The following is an 18,296-nucleotide window of genomic DNA, read 5'->3' on the forward strand; positions in this document are numbered from 1 at the left end:
CACTGGGAAGTTAGTTAAAAATGGATTGAAAGATTCCCAAATCAAAATTAATTTTCTTAATATATCAATCCACGCGCCACCTAGCGAATTTTTTTTGATCACGTATTACATTGTGACCGGGTTCTGACTTACGTCCCAAGTTTCAAGTCTCTAGCTTACCGGGAAGTTACTTAAAAATCGATCGCAAAATTCCCTGCGTTTTTTCAGGGATTTTCGTTTATCTCGATTCGTCTGGCACCTGACGGGATTTTGTTTTCTAAGAATTGTAGTGCCATCGACTCGCAAACTATATGCTAAGTTTCAATTCTCTGGATCACCGAGAAGTTATATAAAAGTCGATCGAAAAATTTCCATTTTAAAATTAATTTTCTGTATATCTCGGTTTGTAACCATCGTTAACAGAGTATTTGTGTGGGCCTTTACATTCAAGCAACATAGAACGGCAACATGATATTCGATATCAGTTCCCTGCTCTCAGATGTACTGGGCTGTTGTAGATTATATCTGTTAAGTAATCGAATAACCATGGCTGTACTTGATGTTCCTACCTGCCAGCGAAAAAATCGAAGAAGTATCTGCTATAACTCCCACATTTACATTCTTTAATTAACCCAAAAATATTGAAAAACAAATCAACAACTCAGAAGCAAAACTTCTCTTACATTTTTACAAAGTTACAAAGTTACTTATTGGCAAACTTCCGCTCCAACAATGCACATTCACATCAGGCACCACGTTAACATGAAGACGAAGTATTGAAAGTTTACGTCTACAAAGCATTTCACTTAAAAACAGTAACCATGAAGGTTGCGAGTATGAAAATTAATTAAACTTCCTTAGTGACAGCGTCAAGTGCAGAGCGCACCAACGAAACCGATAAATTACTAAATTACCTATCAGCCACGAATATTGCGTTCATACGTATGTACATATAGCACTTTAAAAGCAAACCAGCGAGCGCTTTTTGGAACGAATGAAGACTGCATGCACTTACGGTAACGATTAACGAGCAAACGTGGCACTTCTGGTTACTTATTTAGTGCCTCCATACTTTCGAAGCGTACAAAGTATTCACTCGCAAATGAGCAGCAATTGGTAGCAGCAACAAAGTACAAAGTAAGACAAAGTGCAATGGCTCGTGGCAACAAATTTCATTACGGCCATCGCAACGACCACGCCCACGCCCATCATACCCTTCATGCTTTTGGCAATCTACCACTAAAGTTACGCATAGCAGAAGTGCTTGCGGCAATGGTGAAAATTGAGAACGTTGGTTGTGTGCCGTCGATGTTAGTGGCGTATACTTTTGGCATTTCATAGACGAAGTTGGTGAAGAAGAAGGGTGTTTGGGGCGGTGTGAATGGATAATGTGCTAATGAAGTTAAACGGAGGCGCATGCGCACATATTTAGCGAAAGCGTTAAAGTGGAAGTTGTTGAGTAGTATTTTGGCGGTAGTGGCTAACGCTATATTGGCAAACAAATTTTGAAGCGTATGCTTAAAACGTACACACATTTTTGTTTCAAATATACACACACAAACATTCTTTTATCATCTGCAACCAACATAAATGGCAGCGCTCAAGGTAATGAAACAATTAAGTTTTTTTTTTTTTTGCTTTTAAAATTTTCCAGCAATATTTGAAACTTTTAGCAACATCACTGGGGGTGGAGGGTATATGTAAGGGAAAACAAAGCTGCACCAAAAAGACGAGGAAACAATTTTATAAGTGCTTGAAAGTTAAACATATACAGCCCGTAGTGTGATAAGGTTAGGTTAGGTTGAACTGGCCAGTCAATAAAGACCTCACATAGGCTGAATGTGTCCAGAACCAAACGGAGGAGCCTCAATCAGGTGCCAGTACTAACGTTATAAAAAAACTCCGGCCTCTTGGTAAATACTAAAAGTTTGCGAGGATCTTTCTTAATTTCTGCCTCGAGATCTGGCAACTTTGCAGTCCCTGGAGCCTTGAACTGGCGAGCGCAGAACACGAGAAAGTGTTCAAACGTTTCCTCCCTCAGTTCGCTTTTCCTGCACACGACGTTACTGACCAGGCCTAACTTATAAGCATGTGACGCCAGAAAGCAGTGTCTAGTTATTATGTCCATCGTGAGCGTTTAATCTTATATCTTCAGAGATATTAGCCACTTTTTTAGTCTAACATAATAAGCTTTGTACATGATCCTAGAAATTTCGCAGCCCCGCGATTCTGTCCGCGCCTTTGCTGTTTGATGGATCATGCCTTCCTGTCTTCTCTCTATCTCTCCCAAATGGGTTGGTACGTCTCTCGTCTATTCAGCGAGTGTTGCACCCTCCTCTGCCTACTCTTCAGCTTTTCATTACCCTCTCTCTCTTTTTGTCTGGGAGTCCAGTATATATGTCTGGTCCGCCCTGTGTGAAGTTTTTCCAATGCTTCTTTGTATTCCAGAACACTTCTTTATTAAGTACTGTGTGAAATTATTGCCTTAATCACCGTCTGACAATCAATATATTTATTAACGCAGCTGAAGCTTAAGCACGCTTCCTTCAGAATTTTTGGGTGATGGGCCTCACATGCTATTGCATGCATACAGTTCCGTGGACGCCATATGGAGTTTTTATGACAACTAACTATCTAATATTACTCCTAGTTACTTTGTGATAAACCCCACACTGCAGCGTTGCTCACATAGACCCCATTTCGACGTGATCATCTTGCAGCTTAACATGTAGCCGATCAAACTAGTTAAAGCTGGATGACCTTTAATCGAGTTGAGACTGTCTGTAATAGCTCTCTTCGCTGCGCCTTATGTGTGAAGCTCTTTTCTCACGGAATGGAGGAATTTGTAAGCGTATGGTAAGTGTTAGCCGAAACGTAGTCTTTGAAAGAGGTATGCTACATGCGATAATATAGAAAATATATACGTACGGGGGAATACAGAACGTAAGCGTAAACTTATCGAAGAGCTATCGATATTTTATCAAAAGGTCATCGATTCGAAATCGAAAAGTTATTCGATTGATATCGGCGTCTTATAGATTTCTAATCAAACCTATATCGAGTGCTTATCGAAAACTTATTGCTTTGTTATCGAAATTCATCATTTTTTTTATAAAAAAGTTATCGATTTGCTGTCGAAAAACTATCGATAATCACTGTACGGCAGTTAAAATCATACAATAATTCTTCTTACGAATTATGTTTGGCCACAGTTAAGACTTGTACAGTAACGTGGGTAGGATCATGCCCACCTGTAATTCTTTTGCTTTCTGTTGGTTCTCCGATATTTGCCTTGAGTCATGTGACCTGTTTAGATGCCTTCATAGTCGTATGTTAAATTTGCGCCCAATATATTAGTAGATAGTTGATTACCAACGGATAGTTGACTTACAACTTATGTTGCATTAACGGAGAACGTTTTAAAGCTAACTTCTGGTGGTATATATTTTTGTGCTAGGAGTATCAAGAGTATTTTTTCAGGTGGCAGCTGGAATCAATGTGAGTTTCTATGCGTATCATGATTAGATTGAGTTATATGCCTTCTTCTTCTGTGATTCGGGCTGTAATAACTACAGCTATATCGTCTGCGTATCCAATAAAGAGTTAATCATCAGGTATTTGAAGATTTAACATTTTGTCGTAAGAGACGTTCCACAAGTCAAGGCCAAAAATTGATCCATACGCTTTACCGCCTATGACTTTCACTGTTCGCGGACCCTCTGACTTGCTATAGGTGGCATGGCATTTGAAGTCGCTGCTCTTTACCGGCTAGTATGTCTGTCCAGCTCGCACGTCTAAGGTTTCAATGAACACAACTCGCTTCGACTTAGCGTTAAGTGCGTGTTCGATTGCGCCTCAAATGCATTTTTCGAGCCTGAAGCGATGCTACCTAGTTGATAGTTTGCTTTTTCTAAGTCGTGCGAGGTACGTGGTTTTGGTAGCATTTCAAAAAGTTTTCCGGCTGTAACTTTGGTGGTACCCTTGACTTTTACCAATTAACTCAAGCTGCTGCTTTTTCCACGTTTCGGAAAAGAAGCCGGTGGTTGGACATGCATTATACATAATCAGCACTCTCTTTGTGCCCATTTTTGTGATTTCCTTAATGGATTCTGCGGGAATGTCATTGATCGAGTCCTTATAATTTTTTCGAGCTTCCTACTGCACGAGGAAACTCTGCTGAACGAAATGGCGGAGGTTCTTTGAGATTTTTTATGGGGACATTAATTTCTTGCCTTATTTCACGGTTGGAGAAAAGTGCTTTTACTTGTTATTTAAGAATTCGTGAGCTTAACACCGGCTTATAATAATTGAATATTTAATTATTAAGTCTTTTCTAAGAGAAACTGAAAAGGAAGAAAAAAAAATTTACTGGCATATTGCGATGGTACCATTTCGAAAACTGCCACGTCATCATCATCAGGCAATTTTCGTAATGTTATCAAAGGTTTCACCGAGATTGGAACCGCGAGGCACACGGTGAAACTGCAGTTGCCTTAACCACTAGGCTATCCTGCTTGTATTTGTTTCCTTGCTTAATCCAGTTTATCTCATTTCTACACTAACAACATAATATTTTTTCAACTTCAGCTGTATTTAGCTCCAGTGTCGGCATCATTTCCCAAATTTCTTTTGGTAATATTTTAAAATCCGTGCCCCATCTTCTCAAAGCTCTTTTTATTTTCACTTTTTGCTGTTAGTAATAGCGGCCTTCGGTTTCATTTCCCTTTCTTATTTCGTATGACTCCGCTTCGACAGCAGCTTGGCCTAAGCGTCTGGCCCTTGAGTCTTAGTTAAGTTATTTCCCTACTTTCAAAAAGTTATCAAATATTGGATACCTCTTCCAATAATTGCGAAGATATAGCAAATTTAAATTTTTTCCAAAAGGGTTCGAGGCGCCACCCATTTCTAAACATTCTATACATATTGATATAACAAGATTTCAATTTTTAACAAAATGCATTGTCTATTACATGGGGGAGTGGCACTTTTCCAAAAATTTTGCTTTGGATGCCCAGATTAGCACTACTTGGTATAAAAAAAGTGTATCACGAAATAAATGTAAAATTAGAGCAGGAAAATTAAAAAGATTTCGTATATTGAGCACTTCACGCGAAATAAATTTTAGCAGCCATACAAATGCATGCCACCAGGATGTGGCTATTATTAAAAAAGAGATAGAAACTTAAGCCGCATACAGCGGTCTGAGCGAAAAAACGACAACGATACCACTATATTCAAGAAGCTGACATACAACGCAAGGAAGTATTAAACACTTTGTGTCGCCGTTTGTTCATCAAGCTGTTGTTGCAGATCTGCCAGTAAATAGGGCATAAAACATTACCGCAACATTCAGCCGTAGCTTATAGTGAGATATCTGGCATCTTTGATGTCTTCTGAGTTACCATTTTGACGCACATGTACATACATATAAAAGATAGCAAAAACAAGTAAGGAAGTCTAAGTTCGGGTGAAACCGAACATTACATACCCAGGTGTACACTTGAAATGCTGTTGTTGTTTGTTTTGGGTGCTTAATAGTGTTACAAGGCTGCGCAATAATACATATACATATGGTTCTATTGCGAACTAATTTTTCTTCGAGTTATGGCTACCGAAACATAGAAAATTGCTTAGTCATAAAAGGGGCGGTGCCATGCCCGTTTTTATACCTTTCATGAATATGAAATGGTATATTAAGTTTGGTCCATTGTTTGTAACGTTGAGAAATATAGAAGATAGACTCACCATTAAGTATACCGAATTGATCAGGGCGACGAACTGAGTTTTTTGGGATTCAAGGGGTTGTGTAGCGCAATATATAGCTTCTCCAACAAAATTGTCAACCTCACCTTCGAGCGGCGAATCCCGTTTCACTAACAGACGAGGCTCTGGCGACCCCAAGCTCCTCATGGAACTTGGGGGTGGGGAGGGAGGGATGGCCTGAAGGTTCAATGTGGCCATATAAATCGTTCCCGAGATGGTCGGGCCAGCATCTTAATGGTGCTGTGTTACCGGAGCGTATCGGATCTGTATCCGACAAAGGACCATCACATCGATAATACTCCCCAAAGCCTTCGGGGAGTAACCTAATCGCTACAACAACAACAACAACAAACAACGAACTGAGTTGATATAGCCATGTCCGTCTGTCTGTCCGTCCGTCTATCTGTTTGAAATCAAACTAGTCCCCCAAATTTTGAGATATCTCAATGAAATTTGGCACAAGGATGTATTTGTGTATTATATTAGACATTTGTCGGATCCGGTAGGATCGGAAAACTATAACATATATCTCCTATACAACCGATCGTTCAGATAAGACGATTTTGATCATTCCTGCCGCAATTTAGAAAGTATAAACGTGAAACTCTGTGATATATATTCTAATATACCATAGAAGATATCCTGAAAGATCACTTTGATATATAATATATATCCCATACAAACGATCGCTCAGACAGTAAGATTTTTGGCCATTTCTCCCTTAATTTCCAATATACAAACGTGAAGATTGGTGATATATATTCTAATATATCATAGAAGATCTCCTGTAAATATATAATGTATATTATGTATATGTAATATATCCCATACAACCGATCGTTCAGAAAAGTGGGTTTTTTGCCATTTTTTATTTTATATTTATCTTAAAAATCGTTTAGGTATGTACATATTTTCACTATATATTTCTTATCTTATACATCGGATTATTTGGAGATTACGAACGGAATAAGATTATTATTCGTCCCCATTCATGAAAGGAATGAAGTCTTCGACACAGCCGAATGCTGTCCCGTCCTTACTTGTTTAAATTTGAAATTTTTCCTATTTATTGTTATAAATCCACTCGGAAAATGAAATACAATTGATATAAAGCTCTTTTTTGCAAATATATAGCTTATTTTATTCGTCCCCAACCCTTCTTCTTTTATATAAAAGTGGGCGTGGTCCTTAACCGATTTCGTAAATTTTTCTTCAAACGATTCCTTATGGTAAAGGCAACCTCTCTGCCGGTTTTTGTTACGATATGTTTAACAATTTTTAATTTATGATTAGTAATATTTGTAAAATTGATTTTATCACAATTGGACGTTGCAACGCAGATTTAAAAAAAAAAATTTAAATTTTTAATCAAGAGTCTCAATTTTTGTCCACACGTCAAATTTCAATATTCTATGTTTATTATTTACTAAATAATCAGGTTTTACGTGTTTTCTGAAATGTTATATATATAAAAAGTGGGCGTGGTTATCATCCGATTTCGCTCATTTTCAATACCAATCTATTCTGGGTCCGGATAAGCTGGCGTACAAAATTTGGTGAAGATATCTCAATATTTACTCAAATTATCGCGTTAACTGACGGACATGGGCTCAATCAAATTTTTTTTCTACACTGATAACTTTGATATATGGAAGTCTATCAAAGTTATAATACCTGTGAACAAGTACAGCTGGGTATAAAAACGTTGCTGCTTTGCTTGTGGCGGAGGATGTTGTGAATTGTAGTAACGAAAATCGTTACAAACTTGCAAGTTTTTGTAGATAAAAAAAAAAATAAAAAGAAAAAGAAGTGTAAAACTTTAATATTAAAACAAGTCAGTTGGCTGCGCAGTTGCTTGGTTTCCGTTCATTCAATATTTAAGCTTTATGCAGGCAATAGCGGAACGATAAATGCACACATACATAAAGGTAAAGCGTTGGCGCCGCATTAACTCTTCCAAATTCACCCACAGATAACAACTATCAAGGGGAAATGCGCTAAAATGACTTTAGTAATATCCTCGGTTTAATTTTATGCATCGATATGGCGGCTCAAGCTCATACTTGACTTGTTCAAAAGACATTTGTGCGCTTACGTCGTTCTTGTAAATGTTTCATATTAAAACTGATCAACAAATTAATATAAATTGCAAGACTTTGTTGTATATCCAATCAATCAATCAGTACTTAGTGCGGTTCACCTCGAGGAGATTTAGGCCGAGCTGTTCCTCCAATTTTCGTTTTTGTTTTAGCAGTGCTTCGCCCCACCTAATAGGTGCGACCGATCACAAACTGTCATCAATATCCTCTAACGGTAGTCGAAGGAAACTTGCTGTTTCAACAGTGGTGGACCATAATGGAAGGGGTGCTAGAGGCGTTGGTTCCAAATTACAACTAAAGAGATGGTTGGAGTCATATGGGGACACATTGCAAGCGGGGCATACATTTTGTATGTCGGGGTTGATTCTGGATAGATAAGAGTTTAGCCTGTTACAGTATCCAGAACGAAGTTGAGCTAGAGTGACTCGCGTTTCCCTAGTGAGTATGCGTTCCTCTTCCGCAAGTTTTGGGTACTGTTCTTTGAGTACTGGATTCACCGGGCACTTCCTGTCAGAAAGGTCCGACGTCTGTTTGTGGAGTTCACTGAGGACCTGCTTGTGTGTTTTTGCTTCATACAACTGAGTTCTCAGGTGCCGTGTTTCCTCATTATGCTTACGGAGATGACTCCTTAATCCCCTAGGTGGTGTTGGCTAATCAATCAAAAGTCTGTTGGGATGCCCAGGTTTCTGGGTATTCAACAGGAACTGTTTGGTTAGCATCTCAATTCTCTCCCTGGTGGGGAGTATTCTCGCCTCATTATGTAGATGGTGTTCTGGGGACATAAGAAGACAGCCCGTGGCGGTTCTGAGAGCAGTATTTTTGGGAGGCCTGCAGCTTCTTCCAGTGAGTAGTTCTTAGGCTTGGCGCCATATAGGGGACGCGTGTAATCGGCTTGCCAATTGCTTTGTATGTGGTAATGAGCGTTTCTCTGGATTTTCCGTACAATTGCGGCTGCATGCTCACCAAAATGTAGATCCTGATCAAACGTCACACCCAAGATTTTGAGGTGTAGGATAGTCGGTAGGTTAGTGCCATCGACGTGGATGTTCAAAATGGTCTTCATTTGGCACGTCTATGTTGTACATAAGTTCGCGGAGGATTTAGTCAGTGATAATGCTAGGTTTCGTGCTCCTTTCTAATTTTCTCTACAAATCAGCTGGACGAGAGATTAAAGTTTTATGCCGACTCAAACGACATCTGCAAATTAATTTTCACAGATAACACAGGTCTGTGACCAAAAAACTGCATAGGATTTTTTTACATTTTCTTACAGATTTTGACCTCCTAAAAACAGAAAAAAATATTCAAATTATTATATCACATAAGTTTTTATGTATATTGCAGTATCTATGTTCACTGGTAATATAAGTGATTTTGTAAGGAAAGTTTATTTTGCCTACTTTAAATTAAAAGTTGGTAATCAAGATAAACCAAGGGCCCCGCATATGGTATGTAGAAGAATCGAAGAAGATCTTCGTTTATGGTTTAGGGGAAAATGCATTTCGATTTGGAATACCTATGATATGGCGTGAGCAGAAAAATCATACCACTGACTGCTACTTCCTCTCAGTTGTCGTAAAGGGATTAAATTCAAAAAACAAAAGAAGCATAAGTTATCCTAATCTTGACTCAGCTATAAGTCTAGTGCCACATGGCTCCGAGATATCTATCCCGCAGCCACCTTCCAGTTTGGATGAATACCCTAGTGAGTTGTAGGACGAAGCTACATTAGCTCAGATTTATCTTTTGACGAAAATGGAAAGCCTTAGCTATTTTCTCAAGGTGAGCTCAATGATTTAGTAAGAGATTTAGGTCTTTCAAAAGATGCAGCTGAACTGTTTGGTTCTATATTAAAAAATAGAATCCTTTTATCACCAGGCACTTCTTACTACTGGTACAGACACCGAGAAAAAGGATTTATCCAGTTTTTCTCAAAAGAAGGAAACTTAGTTTTCTGCAATAATGTGGAAGAACTCATACATCGGTTTGATATAAAGTATGACTCATTTGAATGGCGCCTATTCATTGACCCATCTAAGACTAGCCTTAAAGCAGTGTTATTGCACAATGGAAATAAATTTGCCTCGATTCCGATTGGACGTTCTGTGCATATGAAAGAAGACTATAACGATTTGGCCATTATCCTGGAAAAAATCAAGTATCAAGACCATCAAGGGATGATTTGTGGGGACTTCGAGATACTGACAATGCTTTTGGGTCAGTAGGCAGGCTATACCAAATACTCATGCTTCTTATGCTTGTGGGATAGTAGAGCCAGGAAACAGCGCTGGAAAAAATTAATGGGCCATCCCGAGAAAATTTAAAACCTGGAGAGGAAAATGATATAAACACTACCTTGGTACCACAAGATAAGGTTTTATTGCCCCCCTCTCCATATCAAATTGGGGTTGATGAAAAAATTTTTAGAATTGCTGCAAAAGGAGGAAGACTGTTTCAAATATTTATGTACAAAATTCCCAAAGCTGTCAGAAGCAAAATTGAAAGAGGAGGTTTTCACCGGCCCCGACATAAGACAACTTTTAACGGACCCTTCATTTGTGAAAACTATGAATGAGAAGGAAAAAGAAGCTTGGGTTTCGTTCAAGGACGTAGTGTGAAAGTTTTTGGGAAATACTAAGGATCCTAACTATAAAATCATGGTGCAACGGATGCTAGCAGCATACGGAGCACAAGGCTGCAAGATGAGCTTGAAGGTCCATTTGTTACACTCTCAAATAGACTATTTTCCTGAAAACCTGGGAGCTTACAGTGAAGAGCAGGTTGTGCGATTTCACCAGAAAGTCCGTGATATCGAGAGAAGGTACCAAGGGCGATGGGGTGCCACAATGCTTGCTGAATACCGTTGGCTGCTTAAGCGAGAAACTTAAAATGGAAATCGGAAAAGGACTCGCCAACGTATCAAGGAAAAGAAGAAGAAGTTTCATAAAGAACATGAATCAGTATATGTATCAAAATAATGTTTCGTTTGCTTTAAAAAAAATATGTATTGTATGAAAATTTTGAATAAAGGAGCGCTTTAACCAATTTCATGTGTTTCAATTTGCAAAAGATCCTTATGTGAAAGAGAAAAATGGCCCCCCTTTTGAAATCAGCGCACTTAAAACATATAATTCTGTAAAAATATCTCATGCAGCTGACAAAAAAATTTTTTCGCAGACCTGTGTAATCTTTTCATAGCAAAAATACACTCGGAGTGTGGGGGCGACCCCGAATCGAAAACTTTTTTATCTTACGGGAAAAATCTTTTTTCTAAATTTTTGGTGTTACTTTGCCCAGGAGTTGAACCCACGACCCTCGTTTTAGTAGACAGCCATGGTTTGGTACGCGACCACGATGACCACTGTTAACAACCGAAGGCTTTTGTTGAGTGTCCTTATTGCTCCAATAACAACAAGCTAGTAAAATCAACAAATCAGGTTTGTTTTTCTTGAAATAAAAGTTATTTAGTAGAACTATCGCATTATGGTTAATTAAACGGAGTTTTTCGTCAAGAGGACAAGCGTGTTTAATCATTTAAACAGAAGAAAAACTGTTGGTCTCAGGCTAACAAAATTCTGTAAAAATCACAGATTCTCAACTAATGTTATTGATTATACCCAGCTGTACTTTTACACAGGGTATTATAACTTTGATTGGATAACGGTTGGTTGTACAAGTATAAAGGAATCGAGATAGATATAGACTTCCATATATCAATATCATCAGTATCGAAAAAAAAATTTGATTGGGCTATGTGTAAGACGAATAATTACAACCCTACCATATTTGCATATTACCGACCAACAGCAACCCTAATAGTCTTTCTCTCACGACGAGTTAGTTACCAACAAGAGTCGAAACGATTAACATCATCTATTCGTGTGTGGCCAAATGAAATATAATCAAATATTCTAACTTTCAATGTAACTTTAATTAAACTCTTTTAATACATACTATTATTCATTAAATATTATAACGTTAAAACATGTGTGTTTAAATCCTGACAAAATATAAAGTGAGAAGGTCGAGCAGTGAAAACCCCTTCTTACAGCTCAGAAGTGGGATTGCGAAGCCCATAGCAATCAACGCGAGTACAAATCGTTTGCAAAAATATGAAAATTTGTGAAAAAATGTGTAAATGTACATCGCAATTTGTTCGTGTTTAATTGTATAAAATCAAAAACATAAACCGTGGATTCAATCGAAATGTTGTGCGTAAAATCGCAAAAGTCGTTTCTGAAGTCGAACATGTTTGTGCATGCATATTAAAAGCGAAAATTTTCCATCGCGTCGAATAGTGACGGTTGGCGAGTAAATTCAAATTTCCGCGAGTGTAGTTGTTGTAGATGAAGAATTTCATCTTCTCTCTTTGTTGAACGAACGAGTTATATGACGAGTGTCATATTTCTCTTGTGTGTGTTTGTGTGCTAATATCGCTTAGTAGGAATTGTTGTTGGCTGCAGAGAGTCGGTGCAACAAAATTCAAAGAAGTGTAGACACAAACGGCGTAACGAAAAGCAAACGAATATATGTATAAATGTGTATAATTACATATACAAGAGTAATTAAAAGGCAAACGAACGAGCGCGTGACGACTACGTGCAGCGAGTGAGACATACACAAATTTGGGTAATTCTAATAAGAAAATATTAGCAAATTAAAATGCTGAAAATTCATGATCTACGTGTTGATCAATTGAAAACAATTTTACGCGAAAAAGAGCTTGCCACGACCGGGTCACGGGCAGAATTAATACAAAGGTTAATAGAAGCAAACGGTGGTGAAGAAATTGAATTTATAATGGGCGAAACATCGAGTTTACAAGAGCAAATAAATGATTTGCGCGAAATGCTACAAAACGCAATTTCAGTCATGCAGACTGCGGTAACCAGTGCAAATACAAACGTAAAAAATCATAGAGAAACAACGCAAATGCCAATTTCTATTAATTCGACAGTGCGCGGTAGTTCGGTTAAAGAAATTGCTGAGACCATTCCCGCGTTTGATCCATCAAATCAAAATACTATCACCCCTATTATGAACCCATACGATACACGATAAACGCTTGCAATCTGTTATGCCGTATTATGAGATAAATTCTAGCGTGTGAAACCCGATCGTTAGCGTTTGTCGTTTATCGTGGTATTGCCATACGCTAACTATCGCATCAGCTGCTCAATTTTCTACGCTCGCTATCGATGCTCATTTTTTACACGATACGTTGCGAGTCATTTCAATAAAAGTTTAATAAAAGTAAATACAAAATTAAAAAGAAAAAAAATTAAATATATGTAGGTATTAAAGTTAACAACCCGAGTTTTGAAAGGCAGTGTAATCAAATTGTGATTTTTCAGGCCGAGAGTTGTAAGCACAAAGCGTCAGCTAGAGCGGCTTGTTTCTTTAATGGAGGAAAATACGGACCTTGTAAGAAGTTTATGCCCAAAGAATCTTTGCAAGTCACGTTGGGAGAGAAGAGCAGATGAACTTAATTCAATAGGACCACCATTAAGATCTTCTGAATCATGGCAACGAGTAAGAATATTAGAAGTTGTGATCTTTCAACCGAATATAGTATTATGTATTTAAAATGTAGGTATGGAAAGACTTAAAATACAAAACAAAAAAAGAGCGCCCATAATAGTGCAGAATGTACTGCCACAGGAGGGGGAACAAACAACACCGTCAGTCTTTCACACCTGGAGGAAACGGTAAACAGGCTAATGAGCTACACAATTTATAACGATTCCCAGGAGAAGAATTTGGTGCAGATGTCGACGAGAATTATGGCAACGAAAATGAGCAATTTTTCAGCGTGGAGATCCTCGATGATGAGGAGGTGCCTCATAAAAATGAAAAGTTACATGGCGAGGTGCCTCATATAACTCGGAGAGTGAGAAAAGACGAACAGATTGCACTACTGGAACGACAAACAGCTCAGCAAGCTGAGTTCCAAAGGAAATATTTAAATACTTTTAGGGAAATAGCCGACCGTTTAGCCAATATCGAAAATATCAAAACAAAATGTTACCATTTAAAAAAAGAAAAGTTGGCCCTCAAAAAAGAACAGCTATACTTATATAAGAGGCAACTGGAAAAACTATGTATGTGCGATAAGCACAGAAAGAAATATTAGTAAATATCATGTAATGATTAGGATTAAATTTTATTTGGAATGTATTTTTTTTTTTACCTAGAATTTAAGTTTTTAAAATTTTTCGCAATGAATGTGATACTAATTTTGTACCTTATAAATTAAAACATGTACCTTATAAATGAAAACATGTACCTTTTAAATGAAAATTATTTATTTCTTCAAGCTAAAATAAAAAAATGGATTTTAACGTAAGCACAATACCACACTTCTTATTTGTTCCGCTGCTTGTTGTGAGGTACTACCATCATTGTTGACACCATCTTCCAGAACTTCCGAATCTTCATTTTGATTTATTTCAGCTTCCACATCATCATAGGGTACATTGTAATGGTTGCAGATATTGTGTAAAGCCGCACAAACATTTATAATTAAAGTGGCTTTTGGTGGAGTGTAGTGAAGAGCTCTAGCACTTAGCAAACATCTAAATCTGCTCTTTAAAACCCCAATGGTTCTTTCAATCATGTTTCTAGCCTTTGAATGTCGGTTATTATACATGCTCTCTAGGGTACCTTCGTCAGCATTTCTGTAAGGCGTCAACAAATAAGGAGTTAAGGCGTAACCGGCATCACTTTAATAAAACGTATGGTTAAAGTAACATATTGGACCTATTTTTGAACTATATAAATACCTAACAACCAAGTGTTAGCTTCACCACGATCATACATTGCTTCCAACTGTGGGTTTAGCGCAGGCATTTGAAAGACCATGGAGTCATGTGTGGCCCCTGGGTGCTTGGCATTGACATACTTAATATTCATTAAATCATCGCACATCTGAAATGTATGCAAAATTAGTTTTAAAAATTTTTATATACAATTTTTCTTTTTCATACTCACTATCATTGCATTTATACTGAAGTATCCCTTCCGACAGTAATAAAGATGTTGCAAACCTTTCTCCGGTGCCACAATCTTAACGTGCGTACCATCAATGCATCCGATTACGCCTGGAATGCCGCTTGTACTAAAACAATTTCTTTTAGCTCTCCTTTTTTCTTCCTCTGTATACTTCGATCTGATCCATTTACTGCAGAGTGCTCGTTGTCAGGCATTTAGTGTTTCCGTCAACACTATTGAAACTGTTGGTTGACCTAATCCAACTAAAGCCTCATTTCCAACACTCTGTTGATATGATCCCTGGGCAAGAAACCTTAATGTGGCACAAACTTTCAAAATATTTGGAATCGATGTCCTATTTTTTCGGGCGCGAAAACTGCCTTCCACTTCTGTTAAAGCTATTTTTTTTTGGTAATAGTCTAGTTGAGGGGTCGACTGCTAATACTCTACCAAAAATATCGGGAGAGGAGTCAAACGACGCGTATTGTCATCAGTATTAATAATCCGAAGGCGGAAAATAAAAATATTAACTCGTTCAAAAGATATTAATGAAAAACCGAAAAAAACCCGCGGGTACCTCCGAAACGGGGGGTCGGATCCATAGTATTGTTGCGCAGAACACCTTTCTGAGTTGGCGGCCTTCGGCCGCGCTTACAAAAAATAACCCTGGGCTACGCCATGCCAAGTCCGGGTGTGTGGTATAACCGTGGCTACCGCCACGGTGATGCACAATTTTTTTTTGTGGGTACAAACACAACAACAACCACATGGAAATCGCCAACTTCAACTGCAAATATCTCCGGCCAGGGATAAAATTTTCCGCCTTCGGATTATTGTTCTCGAGATTAATACGCGTCTTTTGACACCCCTCTCGATATTTTTTGACGCGTATTAGCAGTCGACCCCTCAACTAGACTATTACCTTTTTTTTTTATTAAACTTTTTTTTACTTTAAGTATGTCAAAGCACTTTAAGTATGTCAAAGTATGGGAGCATCTCTCAATTTTCTTCTTTCTATAGCCTCTATCCGAGTTTCGTCTATTTCTTCATTTATGTAAAAGGCAAAAGAGGTTGCAGAAAACATTTTTTATGAAATATTTTAAAAACTTTTGCCACTTTACGTAAAGACAATTCAATTTAGTTATTTTTGTTTTGTTTTGCTATCTGTTTCGTATAAATTCACAAAAATTTGTAAGCAAAACTCTGCTGTCATTCACAATAGTACATCTATCGGGCGTGTGGAAATCGCAATATGAAAGCAAATTTTTTACGATACGCTAGCAAGCGTTTATCGTCTATCGTATGAAAATTCATAATAGGGGTGTATAACAGTTGAACAATTCATCGATCGTGTAAATGCCGTGCGTGTAGCATATCAATTTGACGAGAAATGTTTATTGTTGGCCGTATACAGCCAGTTGAAAGGCGCAGCGCGTATGTGGTTTGACGCGTTGTCGGTCGTACATTCCAATTGGAATGATTTTGCTATTGCTTTGAAATTAGAATTTGAGCAACATGTTGACGAGGCGCAAGTGCATTATATGATGTCAAATGCGTCTAGGAAAAGCAACGAATTGGCGGTTGACTACTGCTTTCGTATGAATGCATTAGGGAAAAAACTAAAATTGAGTGAAGCTGCAATCATAAAGTATATTCGTGAAGGGTTAAAAAATCGTGAATTACAATTAGCTATTGCTGCAATTAGGTTTGAATCTGTCAAACAAATGCGGGAAGCGTTGAGCGAATATTTTGTAAACTGTGGAAAGAGTGGTGATACATTGAATCGCTATAAATCAGAAAGTAAACAAAGTGTGGAAAGCAAGAATGTCAAAAGTAGCGAGAATGCTAATAAGATTATTTGCTATAATTGTGGAGGTCATGGACATATTTCGCGACAGTGCTCGAAACCACAAAAGAGATAGAAAAAGAGTGAAATACAAAATACTAAAAGCGAGTCTCGAAGTGGTACAAAGCAAAATGCTGATGTGCGACAAAACGATGTGAGTGATTACGATAAATGCTTCAGTAAGATGGTATCGATAAATGGTGACAAATTTAAAGCATTTATTGACTCAGCTAGTCAATGTTCTATGATTAAAGAATCGATAGCAAAATGTATCGATATTGAGCAAGAAAAGTGTTTACTGCAAATGAAAGGTATTTGTGGTGGTGTAAAAGTACTAAACAATAAAATAAAAGTTGAAATGTGTATTGATGAAGTTATTGTTGAGACATATATTTATATCGTTGATGACAATGTTTTGAAAACAGATATGTTATTGGGGCAGGATATATTAATTTATCCGAATTTGAGTGTCAAATTGAAAAATGGTAAAATGCGTTTTGAAAATGAGCCCTTTGTGAGCGAGTTACCGAAACTAATTGAAAACAACTTAATCGAATGTAACAGAGAAATTAATGTTACACAGAATGAAATAGTCTGTGAATTAGCGCGTGGTATCGAAGATACAGGGGCGCAAACGAAACTCATCGATGTGTTAAGCGATTTTAGTGACTTGTTTTCTAAAGGTTTAGCAAATGTTGGTAAATCCAATTCTGTAGAAATGACAATAGAGCTGAATTCAGATAAAGTGGTAGCTCAAGTACCTTATAGAGTGCCTGAACCTAAAAAGAAAATTTTGGCACAAATGATTGACGATCTGCTAAATGCAGATATAATTGCAAAATCAAATTCCGAATTTGCTTGTTCCGTATTATTAGTAAAAAAGAAAAATGATGAAGATAGGCTTTGTATTGACTACAGACGTTTAAATGAACTGACCAAAAAAGAAATTTTTCCTGTACCAAATATTGAAGAGCGGCTGCATGAAGCCAAACAGTTTAGATATTTTTGTGTGTTAGATCTGAACAGTGGGTATTACTAGATACAAATCGAAAAGGAAAGTCGTAAATGTACCGCTTTCATAACGACGTGTGGACACTATGAATTCAAAAGAATGCCATTTAGGTTGCGTAACGCACCAATTGTATTTCAGCGACTGATGGCAAAAGTACAAGAGAAAGTTGGTGGTGACATGATTCACTACATGGACGATATACTGGTATGTGCTAATTTAATTGATGAGTTCTTACCTAAACTCAGACGTGTATTCAGTGTTCTGCGTGAACTTGGACTTACCCTAAATGCAAATAAGTGCGAGCTTTTTAAAGACACTACAAACTTTTTAGGTCACGAGTTGACAGCTGACGGTATCAGCCCAGGTATGGTGAAAACAATCGCAATAGAAATGTTTGAAAAACCTAAAAATGTAAGTGACATTAGAAAATTTCTTGGGTTGAGTGGTTATCTCCGGAAGTTTATTCCTGGATATGCCCTGATATCTGAGCCATTACGGCAATTGTTACGCAAAGATGTGCCCTTTGAGTGGACATCTCGACATGATCAATCGTTTAATGAGCTTAAGGCAAAGTTAATATCAAAACCATTGTTGACAGCATATCGTG

At 37.7% G+C, this 18,296-nt stretch overlaps 1 long non-coding RNA gene across 1 annotated transcript; it reads left to right on the forward strand.

Annotated features, from left to right (window-relative positions):
* The first annotated feature begins 13,002 nt into the window (after positions 1-13,002).
* On the forward strand, positions 13,003-14,182 carry LOC137242728 (uncharacterized). The gene is made up of 3 exons (XR_010950351.1): positions 13,003-13,132; positions 13,196-13,373; positions 13,435-14,182. It is a non-coding gene; the product is annotated as an uncharacterized lncRNA (long non-coding RNA).
* Positions 14,183-18,296: the final 4,114 nt, after the last annotated feature.

This window comes from Eurosta solidaginis, chromosome 2, assembly GCF_040869045.1.
Source record: "Eurosta solidaginis isolate ZX-2024a chromosome 2, ASM4086904v1, whole genome shotgun sequence".
Lineage (NCBI taxonomy): Eukaryota > Metazoa > Arthropoda > Insecta > Diptera > Tephritidae > Eurosta > Eurosta solidaginis.